Source organism: Neophocaena asiaeorientalis, unplaced genomic scaffold, assembly GCF_003031525.2.
Source record: "Neophocaena asiaeorientalis asiaeorientalis breed wild unplaced genomic scaffold, Neophocaena_asiaeorientalis_V1.1 scaffold302, whole genome shotgun sequence".
In the NCBI taxonomy this organism is placed as follows: Eukaryota; Metazoa; Chordata; class Mammalia; order Artiodactyla; family Phocoenidae; genus Neophocaena; species Neophocaena asiaeorientalis.
Genome location: NW_020174038.1, coordinates 2,442,646 through 2,455,461, shown reverse-complemented (window position 1 = coordinate 2,455,461; position 12,816 = coordinate 2,442,646). Strand labels below are relative to the sequence as shown.

Genomic DNA, 12,816 nt, shown 5'->3' with positions numbered 1-12,816 from the left:
GACCTACAACTGCATCACCTCCCAGCACCCTACCTGATTCTGAACCTCTTGCAATGGCCCTCATCATTTTAGGCCTTTGATGAGGAATACATAAGTGGGAAGATGAGGGTGACAGTGTGACATAATATTCAGTCTTCATCCCTCACTCCTGTCCCAAAGCTCCTAAAACGCTTGTAATTTCCTGAGAGGAGCATCTTTTGTTTTTCATAATTAAGTCCCTTTCAATCACACCTGAGTTTACACTAAAGTGGTGACTTTCGGAGCATGGGAGCTAGTTACCAGAGGAATCAACCTTGTGATTAGAGGGTTGGAACTTTCAGCCCCGTCCCCTCGACCTCTGGGAAGGGGAAGGGGGCTGGAGATTGAGTTCAACCACCAGTGGCCAATGATTTAATCAGTCGTTAATGGAACCACCAGAGAAACCCCTAAACGATGGGGTTCAGGATCTTCCAGGCTGGTGAACACACTGAGGTGCTGGGCAGCGGCGAGCCCAGAGAGGGCATGGAAGCTCCCTGCCCCCTCCTCCCCACCTCCCCCCATGCACTTCTTCCATTTGGGCTGTTCCTGAATTGTATCCTTTACAACGAATCGACGATGGCAAGTAAAGTGTTCTCCTAAGTTCTGGGAGCCCTTTCCAGCAGATTGTCACACCCGAGGAGGGGGTCATGGGAAACCCTGATTTACAGTCGGTCAGTTGAAAGTACAGGTGACAACCTGGGTCTTGTAACTGGCATCTGACAGGGGCAGGGGACAGTCTTGTGGGCCTGAGTCCTTAAACTGTAGGGCCTGTGCTAAGTCTGGGCAGTGTCAGAAGTGAATCAAACTGCAGGACACCCAGCTGGTGTCTAGGAAGCTGGAGAGTTGGCTGGTATGGGGAAAATGCAACATATTTGGGGTCATAAGTATTGCGAGTAGAGGAAACAACTTATCTTTCTGTGAGTAACTAGCTGAGCTGAGCCTATTACTGGTACTGAAATATTATAAATTAACAACGAATTTTAATTCTATCAAATTTTAACACCACATTGAGAGATGACTGTGATTGAAATTCTTTATTATGTTCCATCGGTAATTCTGTATTTCATTCTTCTCTGCAAGGAAAGCATTTAGAATTTTAAAAGAGGCTAGAGAGAATGCAGAGTTCTTACGTTAACTAATCTTATTTGGTGGTAATTATTTTGCGATATGTACATAAATCAAAATGTTAGGTTGGACACCTTAAACTTATACAATGTTATGTGTCAATTATATCTTAATAAAACTGGAAAAAAGGAAAATAAATAAATTTCACATAAATAATTCCTTTGATCATTATGTGGGTTTTAAGCACATTCTGGTGACTGATTTGACTCTGACAGCTCTTATAAGAAACCAGCATTTACTGGGTAGGTGCGATCCACCAGAATTCACACTTTATTTCTCGAGACAGCCATTCCATCCAAGAAGCAGAATGCAACAGGACTTCCCTGGTGGTGCAGTGGTTAAAAATCCGCCTGCCAATGCAGGGGATATGGGTTCAATCCCTGGTCTTGGAAGATCCCACATGCCGCAAAGCAACTAAGCCCATGAGCAACAACTACTGAGCCTGTGCTCCACAACTACTGAAGCCTGCGCACCTAGAGCCTGTGCTCTGCAACAAGAGAAGCCACCGCAATGAGAAGCCCGTGCACCACAACGAAGGGTAGCCCCCGCTCATCGCAACTAGAGAAAGCCCACGTGCAGCAACGAAGACCCAACACAGCCAAAAATAAATAATAAATTAAAAAAAAAAACAAACTCAACAATCACCAGCATTCCCTGTTCCTAAGAAGGCAGCATCATTCCATAAATGCCCAGAGAAAATGGTTAATACTTGAACTTCCTAAAGTAGAGAAAGAAGCTACAACACTCCTTTAAACAACAGAGAAAAAAATTAGGTATTTAACTGTTTGTTCTCAAATGTTCTCTTCTGGTTTAAAACCACTTGTTCTCAAAGATGTGTTTGAAAAGTAAAGACTCCCTGTACTTTCTCCCAAATACTGGAATACAAAAAGAATTTTTAAAAATTGATTTTTTCCATGCATATTCTTTTCTTTACACGCTCCCCAAAATACTAGCTGTAAAAGGCTGGATTTACACAGTTGTTTTATAAAGCCATCGACACTTTAATAAAAGTCCAAAATACACATTTTAATTTTTTTCCCAAATAACAAGTGATCGTTTGTCTTGTTTGCGTGTGTGAACAAAGGCTGGGTAGCCACAGTTGTCTGGCTTCTCTGTAATTTCAGGCCCAAGACTCAGCAGACGCTGATTAACCAATCCCTCTACCATATGTGCAGAGAGAGCCGGCCAGCCTCCCTCTCGGCAGGGAAAATTGGCATCCATCTTTGGTTCACATGGAGATGTCCTTCTCATCTAGAGCCACGCTGGCGCGATGCAACTTCCATGGCCTGTAATACCTTTTGCTGGCTTCATGGCAAGCTGCATGTGCATGATAAGAATGCATTATTTATAAGACCGCTGTTAGTAATGAGCTATTATACTAATGGCTCGTCATGTTTGGAATTTGATTCAAATGGCATGGATCACACATTCTGATGAAAATGAGAAAAACACGTTTCACCATTAGGAACAAAGATTTCACGTTCTCCAATTCTGCAACCTGTTATACTCCCATCTTTCATCTCGGGACTGACAATTCACAAAAGTTAAGAATGATCGACTCAACAGAGCGAGGACGTATTGTGGAAGTGTCTGCTTTTTCCTTTGGGTTTCTTTGGGATGACTGTTCCGATTTGAGAAACACTGTTCTTAAATATGAATTTGTGGGAGTATTCAAATGCATCTTTGTGTGTGTGTGTGTGTGTGTGTGTGTGTGTGTGTGTGTGTGTGTTTTCTGGAAAAATAAGTTGATTTGATGGACTTTTTTTTCTTGTACAGTGAAAAGGCACTGATCGCTGGCTGCTGTCTGTCTTCCAGGTAACCAATACTTTCCACCACAAAGGTGCCTTTAATTATCTCACATTGGAGAGCAAACTGGGAGTTTGTTGTTGTCCTTGGTTTTCCCTGAGGATCCATATGATGATGCATAAGGCTCAGATCGCTATAAACCACGTGTGCAGTGGCCACACCTCCACAAGCAGGACCATTTATAGGCCCGTATGCACTGCATCGTTCACGCTTCCATCTAAAAAAAGCTCTACGTCACCCGCCCCTTCTGGTTGCCCTCATTGTGACCACTTCCAGCTCTGATCCTTCCTGCCTGATGTCTAAGGCATGGCTGCGCTGGCAGGCTCTGCCCCAGTGCCTCCTCGGACCGCTACTGCCCACGCCACAGATGCTGCCAAGGCAGACGCTCTGCCCATCTGTCTCTAGGAGCTGCCCTTGGCCTCCAACCGCCCTGCCCTGAAATCGCAGTTTGGAGTAAACACCAGATGTCAAGGTCAGCCAGGATAAAGTTATGAAAAGCAACTTGCAGCAAAGTGATGACTCAGAACTCCTCCAAAGTTGCGATTAAGTCAAAGAAAGTGCTCGCAGTTAAAAACCTTTAGTTGAGGGCCCCTCAATGGTGCAAACATGGCTCTCAGGCCTGTGACTGCCATGGACGGGTTTGGGAAAGGACAGGCTTGGTGTACTATGTCCCGTTATCTCTGGTCACCTAAAAGTATAGTGTGCTGGTTAATGCCTAATCGGCATCGTAGGGAAAAGCTTAATTGTAACATTTGCCAATTTCTCTGGTGTAAATATTCCCGTTGCAGCCCATTGTAAGCTCTTGGTGTGATGTCACTGAGTAGAGAATTGGGAGAAGACGCACAGTAGCTGTAGTTACAGTATTTCCACTCTGCAGAGACCACAGACATAAATGACCCCAAGAGGACAAATAAGAGTAAAACAATTAAAAAGTAATGAATTTTGAGGATTTATTAATTTTGTTTTTAGAATAATTTACTATACTGTTAGTTGATATAACTTAATTTTTGACAATGGCCGTGTTTAACAAGCAGCTTGCCAAGTTCCTAAAGATTTAGCAACTGGCTCTCGTGAGCCAAGGTGAGAGAGCTCCAGCACACTGCTGCCAAAAGGCAGGTCTGAGGAAGCCCAGGTGGTTGGGAGGAGGGTCCTGGCAGGTAGGTGGTAGGGTGGTGACTGCACTGATCTTGAACCCAAAAAGGCTTAAGACACCTGATAGGGCTTGGTGAAGACCAGAGTTTCACTCCCAGATCCTAGGCTGGTTTGCTCACTGTTGACAGGTCCTGTTCCTGCCTTTCCATTTAAGGTTGAGGCCCGTGGTCACATCTCCATGGAACACGCAATCTCTGATGTCTGAGGCAGCACGGCCTCTCAGAGATCAGGCTGGACTCCGTTTGTGTCTTTGGAGACACCAAAGGATCCCTGCGGGGTTGGGACTGCAATTTTCAGCCTACAACTTTCCTCTGATATTTACACACACTGAAAGTTTGTAACACATGACAAGAGAGGGAAGGAACTGAGAGAAGAGGTCACTGCAGCTGCTCTTCACGAGAACTAACTCAAGAGATTTGGGTTCAAACTCGCACCTTGAAACCAAAGAATTAAAAGCCTTCTCCAGAGTGAGGTCAGCATCATGGTGGTAAAAGACATCCCTTATTTTTGTCCCCTGCTCAACAGCAAATATTCGCCATCCATCCATGAACAGAAGTGCCTTTGAAGGAGCCGTGGGATCCAGCACTATCCACCAAGGGGCCTGGGAGGAGTCTTGCCCACCTTTGCATCAGGAAATAGGCAGACAGACCTCGGTCACAGCTGTGGACCCTGCAGAGGCCGCTGAACTAGCTCTAGCCTCTCTCAGCCTCAGTCCAGGAGCCCCTGAGAACAGTGACTTAGACGATCACTCATGGATGAGAGAGCCTTTGATGAAGTTCAGGTTTCCCGAGGAGAAGTTTCAGCTCCATTGGAGCAAAAAAGATACCAGTTTGGATGCCGTGGAGTGGGTAAGACAAAGAGTCTGCCTTTCCCCACAGCACCCATCCTCCAAGGCAGTACAGCTAAGGGCCAAGAATTATCCCCCTAATTTATCCCGTGGCAGGTAAGGGGGAGACTGTGTAAGTGAGCACCTGGCTTCCCTAGCTATGCAGGATGCTGCCAGAGGGGCTCATTTCTCTCTTGCCAGATCCAGAGTACTAAACTGGGAGCTCACGACTGGGGGGTGGAAGGAGCCTGGGACAGCAGCAGGTAGGACCCCCAGAGGACATTACCAGGCATCATGGATTCTATCAAGAAGCCCACCCACGAGCTACTGGGAATATTTCACCCATGGATCCTGCCAGCCCGCCCACGAGCACCCCCAGGGCTCCACGTGCCTTACGCACACACCAGCCCACCTTGTGGCAGCTCCCTGTGTGTACTCCTAATGGTGCCATGAGCAGACTTTGGCAGATGGCTAAGGAGCATATGGAGAAAGTTGGCCCAATCTGTGGGCCAGGAAGAGACCACAAATTTGAGCTGTAGTGCCACCTTTGGGAATACAGAAGCACTCGACCTGGTGCTTTGCAGGGTCCAGAGAAGACATAGAGGCTTAAGAATTCTGCCACGAGAGAGCAAGAAGCATGGAGCAGGCATACCCATAGAAGGTCTGAGGAAGCCTCAGAATCTCTAGCAGAGCTGAGAGAAGTTATTTCTCCTCCAAATACCAGAGGAGGTGACTGCTATTCAAATGTGAAGACAGCAATGCAAAACTCAATGACCATGAAAAATCAAGGAACTATGACACCACCAAAGGGTCACAATAGTCTTCTGGTAACTGAACCCAAAGACAAGAGTAAATGGTAAATCTCCAATTTACCAGATAAAGAATTCAAAATAGCTGTGTTAAGGAGACTCAGTGAGCTACAAGAAAACAAAGACAATTATTCAACAAAATCAGGAAAACGACACACAAACAAAATGAGAAGTTGAACAAAGAGAGCGAAACCATAAAAAGAACCAACCAGAAATTCTGGAGCTGAAGAATCAACAAATGACATGAAAATGCAACAGAGAGCATCAACAGCAGACTTGATCAATCAGAAGAAAGAATCAATGAGATTGAATACGGGAACTTTAAACGTATCAAGTCAGAGGAGAACATAGTAAAAAGAATGAAAAGGGTCATAGGATGGTATCCTATGATTTATAGGATACGATCCAAAGGACCAATTTGTGAATCACCAGAGTTCCAAAATGAGAAGAGAGGGAGAAGGGGGCAGAGAGTTTATTTAAAGAGATAATGGCCAAGAAAATCCCAAATCTGGGGAGAGATATAGATATCCAAGTTCATGAAGCTCATTGGTCACCAAATAAAATCAACTTAATGAGATCCTCTCTCAGCTCGGTGCTTTGTGACCACCTAGAGGGGTGGGATAGGGAGGGTGGGAGGGAGGGAGATGCAAGAGGGAAGAGATATGTGAACATATGTATATGTATAACTGATTCACTTTGTCATAAAGCAGAAAATAACACACCATTGTAAAGCAATTATACTCCAATAAAGATGTTAAAAAAAGAGATCCTCTCAAAGACACATTATAATAAAACTCAAAAATCAAAGACAAGAGGAGAATCTTAAAAGCAGTGGGAGAAAAACATCTTGGGACTTACAAGGTAACCCCCCATAACACTGTCAGCAGATTTCTCAGCAGAAACCTTACAGGCCAAGAGTTAGCAGGATGATATATTCAAAGCGCTGAGAGAAAAAAACTGCTAACCAAGAATACTTTACTCAGCAAAGCTGTCCTTCAGAAATTAAGGAGAAAGACTTTCCGAGACAGACAAAAGCTGAGGAAATTCATCACGACTAGACCTGCCCCACAAGAAATGCTTAAAGGAGCTCTTCAAGATGAAATGAAAGGATGCTAATTAATAACATGAAAATATATAAAAGTATACAACACAATAGTAAAGGTAAGTATATAGTCAAGTTCAGGATATCCTAAAACTTTAATATGGTGAAGCATTAACCATGTAACTCTAATGTAGGTATTAAAGGACAAGAATTTTAATATTTTAATAACTATAGCTACAATAATTTAGTAATGAATATGTAATATAAAAAGAGATAAATTGTGACATTAAAAACATAACAGGGGAAGTAAAAGGGTAAAATTTTTGTGTGCAATTGAAATTAAGTCTTTAGTGTAAAATAGACTGTTATATCCGTAAGATGTTTTATGTAAGCCTCAATGGTAACCACACAGCAAACATCTACAGTAGATTCACAAAAGATAAAGAAAAAGGAATCAAAGCATCTCGTTACAGAAAATCATCAATTCATAAAGGAAGGCAGCAAGAAAGGAATAAAGGAACAAGGGTACTACAAAACAGCCAGAACACAATAAGATGGCATTAGTAAGTCCTTACCTATAATTACTCTAAGTGTAAATGAATTTTATTCTCCAATCAAAATATACAGAGTGGCTAGATGGATAAAAAGCAAGACCCAACAATACACTGCCTACAAGAGACTCACTTCAGCTTTAAGGACACATATAGGTTCGAAGCGAAGAGATGGAAAAAATATTCCATGCAAGTGGAAACAAAATGAGAACAGGGGTAGCTATGCTTATACCAGACAAAACCGACTAAGCCAAAAACACTAACAAGAGACAAAGAAGGTTATTATATAATGATAAAGGAGTCAATTCATCAAGAAGATATAACAATCATAAATATATATACAGTCAACACTGGAGCACCTAAATATATTAAGCAAATACTAACAGGTATAAAGGGAGAAATAGACAACAGTCCAATAATAGCAGGGGACTTCAATACCTTACTTGCAACAATGGATAGACCATCCAGAGGGAAAATGAACAAGAAAATGTTAGACTTGGTTCATACTTTAGATAAAATCAACCTAACAGACGTGTACAGAACATCCCATTCAAGAGCAGCAGAGTACAAATTCTTCTCAAGAACACATGGAACATTTTCCATGATACATCATATGATAGATCACAAAATGAGTCTTAGCAAATTTAAGAAGATTTAAATCATACCAAGTATTTTTCCCAACTACAGTGGTATTGAACTAGAAATCAATAACAGGAGGAAAGCTGAAAAATTCACAGTATGTGGAAATTTTAAAATACACTCCTGAAAGACCAAGAGGTCAAAAAAGAAACAAAAGGGAATCAAAAAATATCTTGAAACAAGCAAAAATGGAAATACAGTAAACCAATTTGGGGATGCTGCAAAAGCAGTTCTAAGAGGTAAGTTTGTAGTGGTAAATGCCTACATTGAGAAAAAAGAAAGATCTCAATAAACAACCTAACTGTATGCCTCAAAGATCTAGAAAAAGAAGAACAAATTAAGCCCAAAGTTAGCAGAAGGAAGAAAATAACAAAGATCAGAGCAGAAATAAATGAAATAGAGACCAGAAAAATAATAGAAAAACTAAGAGCTGTTTTTTTAAAAGGTAAACAAAATTGACAACCTGTTAGCTAGACTAAGAATAAGAGAGAAGACTGAAATAAAATCAGAAAGGAAAGAGTAGACATTACAACTGATGCCATAAATACAAAGGGTAAAAGATTACTAAGAAAAATTATATACCCCAAAATTGGATAACCTAGAAGAAACAGATAAATTCCTAGAAATAGACAAGCTACCTAGACCGAATTATGAAGAAATAGAAAATATCGACAGACAAATAACAAGTAAGGAGATTGAATCAGTAATCAAAAACTTCCCAATAAAGAAAAGCCCAGGATCAGAGGGTTTCACTGGTGAATTCTAGCGAACATTTAAGGAAGAATTAATGCCAATCCTTCTTGAACTCCTCCAGAAAATTAAGGAGGAGGGATCATTCCTATCTCATTTTATAAGGCAAGCATTACCCTGATATCAAAGCCAAATAAGAACATTACAAGAAAAGAAAACTACAGATAAATATCCCTGATAAATACAGATGCAAAAATTCTCAACAAAATATTGATATTAGCAAACTGAATTCAACAGCACATTAAAAGGATCATACACCATGATCAAGCAGTACTTATCCCTGGGATGCAAGGAGGTTCGATACATGCAAATCAATAAATGTGATACACCACATTAATAGAGTGAAAGATTAAAATCATATGATCATCTCAATAGATGTAGAAAAAGCATTTGACAAAATATAACATCCTTTCATGATTAAAATGCTCAACAGATTGGGTATAGAAGAAACATACTTCAACATAACAAAGGCCAATAATAACAAGCCCACAGCTATCATCATACTCAATGGTTCAAGATTGAAAGCTTTTCCTCCAATCAGGAACAAGACGAGGGTGCTCAGTCTCGCCATTCCTCTTCACCAAAGTAATAGAATCCTAGCCAGAGAAATCAGGCAAGGAAAAGAAATAAACTGCATCCAAATCGAAAGGAACATACAAAATTGTCTTTGTTTGTAGATGATATGATCTTACATACAGAAAATCCTAGAGACTCTACCTAAACACTGTTAAAACTAATCAACAAATTCAGTAAGGTTGTAGGACGCAAAATCAACACACAGAAATCAGTTGCACTTCTATACACTAGAAATACAATCTCTGAAAAAGAAATACTGAAAACAGTCCCATTCACAACAGCATCAAAAACAATAAAATACCTAGGAATAAATTTAACTAAGGAGATGAAAGATCTGTACACTGAAAACTACAAGACTTTGATGAAAGAAAATGAAGAAGACAGAAATAGGAAAATACCCTGTGTTCATGGACCAGAAAAATTATATGCTGTCAAAATGTCCATACTGCTCAAAGCCATCCATAGATTCAATTAATCCCTATCAAAATTCCAAAGGCATTTTCATGGAAACAGAAAAAAAAATCATAAAATTTGTATGGAACAACAAAAGACCCCCAAAGGCCAAAGCAACATTGAGAAAGAAAAACAAAGCCAGAGGCATCACACTTCTGATTTCAAGCAATATTACAAAGCTATGGTAATCAAAACAGTACATGGGGGCTTCCCTGGTGACTCAGTGGTTGAGAATCCACCTGCCAATGCAGGGGACACGGGTTCGATCCCTGGTCTGGGAAGATCCCACATGCCGTGGAGCAACTAAGCCCATGAGCCACAACTACTGAGCCTGCGCTCTAGAGCCCACGAGCCACAACTTCTGAGCCCACGTGCCACAATTACTGAAGCCCATGTGCCTAGAACCCATGCTCCACAACAAGAGAAGCCACCACAATGAGAAGCCTGCACACCGCAATGAAGAGTAGCCCCTGCTCACCGCAACTAGAGAAAGCCCGCATGCAGCAATGAAGACCCAACGCAGCCAAAAATAAATAAATTAAAAATAAATTTTAAAAAAGTACATTACTGGCATAACAGACACATAGACCAATGTAACAGAATAGAGAGTCCAGAAATAAACTCCCACATTTACAGTCAACTAAAATTTGACAAGGGAGCCAAGAAGACTCAATGGAGAAAGGGTAGTCTCTTCAATAAATGGTGCTGGGAAAACGAGATAATCATACGGTGAAGCATGAAATTGTACCCTTATCTTATGCCACTGACAAAAATGAACTGGAAATGGATTAAATACTTAAACATAAGACCTGAAACTATAAAAGTCCTAGAAGAAAACATAGGGGAAAGCTTCTTGACATTAGTCTTGGCAACAATTTTTTTGATATAACACCGAAAGCACAAGCAACAAAAGCAAAAATTAGTGAGACTATATCAAACAAAAAAACTTCTACACAGCAAAAGACACAACAAAATGAAAAGGCAACCTACAGAATGGGAGAAAATATTTGCAAATCATATATCTGATAAGAGGTTAATATCCAAAATATACAAAGAACCCATACAACTCAATAGCAAAAAGCCACACAACCCAATTTTAAAATGGGCAGAGGAACTAAATAGACATTTTTCTAAGAAGACATCCAAATGGCCAACAGGTACATGAAAAGATGGTCAATATCACTAATTATCAGGGACATGCAAATCAAAATCACAATAAGATTATCACCTCACACCTGTTAGAACGGCCATCATCAAAAGACAAGAAATGGGACCTCCCTGGTGGTTCAGTGGTTAAGACTCTGAGCTCCCAATGCAGGGGGTGCAGGTTCTATCCCTGGTTGGGGAACTAAGATCCCATGTGGTGCACAGTGCGGCCAAAAAAAAAAAAAAACCCACCAAAGACAAGAGATAACAAGTGTTAGCAAGGATGCAGGGAACTCTTGTGCACTGTTGGTGGGGATGTAAAGTAGTGCAGACACTATGGAAAACAACATGGAGGTTCCTCAAAAAATTGAAAATAGAACTACCATATGATTCAGCAATTCCACTTCTGGGTATATATCCAAAGGAAATGAAAACAGGGTATTGAAAAGATCTCTGCACTCCCATGTTTACTGCAGTATTATACACAATAGGCAAGATATGGAAACAACCTAAGTGGCCATCAACAGATGAACAGATAAAGAAGATGTGGTATGTATGTATGTATGTACATATGTATGTATACATATATATGTGTGCATATATGTAGTGGATATTATTCAGCCATGAGAAAGAAGGAAATCCTGCCATTTGTGACAACAAGGATGGACCCTGAGGATATCATATTAAGTGAAATAGGTCAGACAGAGAAAAACAAATACTGTATGATACTGCTTTTATGTGGAATCTAAAAGGGTTGAACTCAAAGAAACAGAGAGTTGAATGGTGGCTATGAGGGGTTAGGTGCGGGGCGAAGGGGAGGTGTTGATTAAAGGATACAAATTTCCAGTTATAAGATGAACACATTCTGGGGATCTAATGTACAGTGTGTTGATTATAGCTAATAATACTCTATGATATACATGGAAGTTGTTAAGATAGTAGACTTTAAATGTTTTCACCACAAAAGAAAATGGTAATTATGTGACATGATGGAGATGTTAACTAATGCCATGGTGGTGATCATTTTGCAATATATAAGTGTGTCAAACTAACGCACTGTACACCTTAATCTTATACAATGTTATATGTCAATTATATCTCAGTAAAGCTGGAAAATAAATAAATAAAGGCCTTCTCCAAAAAACAAAGACCTGACAAAACTGAATAGGTACAGCTGCATCGTTAAAAGCCCTTATTTGGGTCTGTATGAATCATTTTAATTATCAGTAGTTTTTGTTTCATCGTGTAAGACATGGTTTTTCAAAATGGCGCTGCTGGGCCCAAATATTTCCTGACCCTTCCTTCTGTCAGCAGCCTGGAGCTAAAGGTCAAATGACAATATTTGAAAGCAAGTCCTTAAAAGACCATGCAGAAAACTAAATATGAAAGAATAAAAATGTAGCTGAAATGTAGAAGAAACAGCTCTCATGGACTAGTATATCAGAATCTAATTTTCAGGGCCAGTTCTTACCTTAAGAAACTAATGCCCATGTATATTTAAATTAACCCTGTTCTTCACCTGATGTGTTTTCCATCATGTAGATAAATGTTTTACCACCTGGGCTGCACATTGGAATTATGTGGGGAGCTTTTTAAATATACTGATGTGCTCTACCCCAAAAGATTGCTTTCATTGGTCTCAGTGCATCCTGGCATCAGAAATTTTTTCTGAGATAGAATTCACCTACTGAAACCAAGGGTAATCATCAGTTAAATCCATCACACCTGGAGCCCACCGTCATGATCAAGCTCGCTTTAACTGTTGCTACCAAAGACTGGCATATCCTCCAAGGCGCACATAGCCCAAACGATAAGATGTTTGCCCGAGTTGTTTTCCAGGAACTTGGAGTCAGCTGCATCTAGTTCGAGCTGGAGCCTGTTAAGACTGGGCATCTGGAAGGACCTCGTAAGACCTGAAAACCT

The 12,816-nt window shown here is 40.7% G+C and overlaps 1 protein-coding gene across 1 annotated transcript in view; it reads right to left on the bottom strand.

Annotated features, from left to right (window-relative positions):
• Positions 1-12,816, bottom strand: part of CFAP61 (cilia and flagella associated protein 61) — a 251,956-nt gene that overhangs the window by 209,859 nt on the left and 29,281 nt on the right. The gene's annotated exons all lie outside the window — the stretch shown is intronic.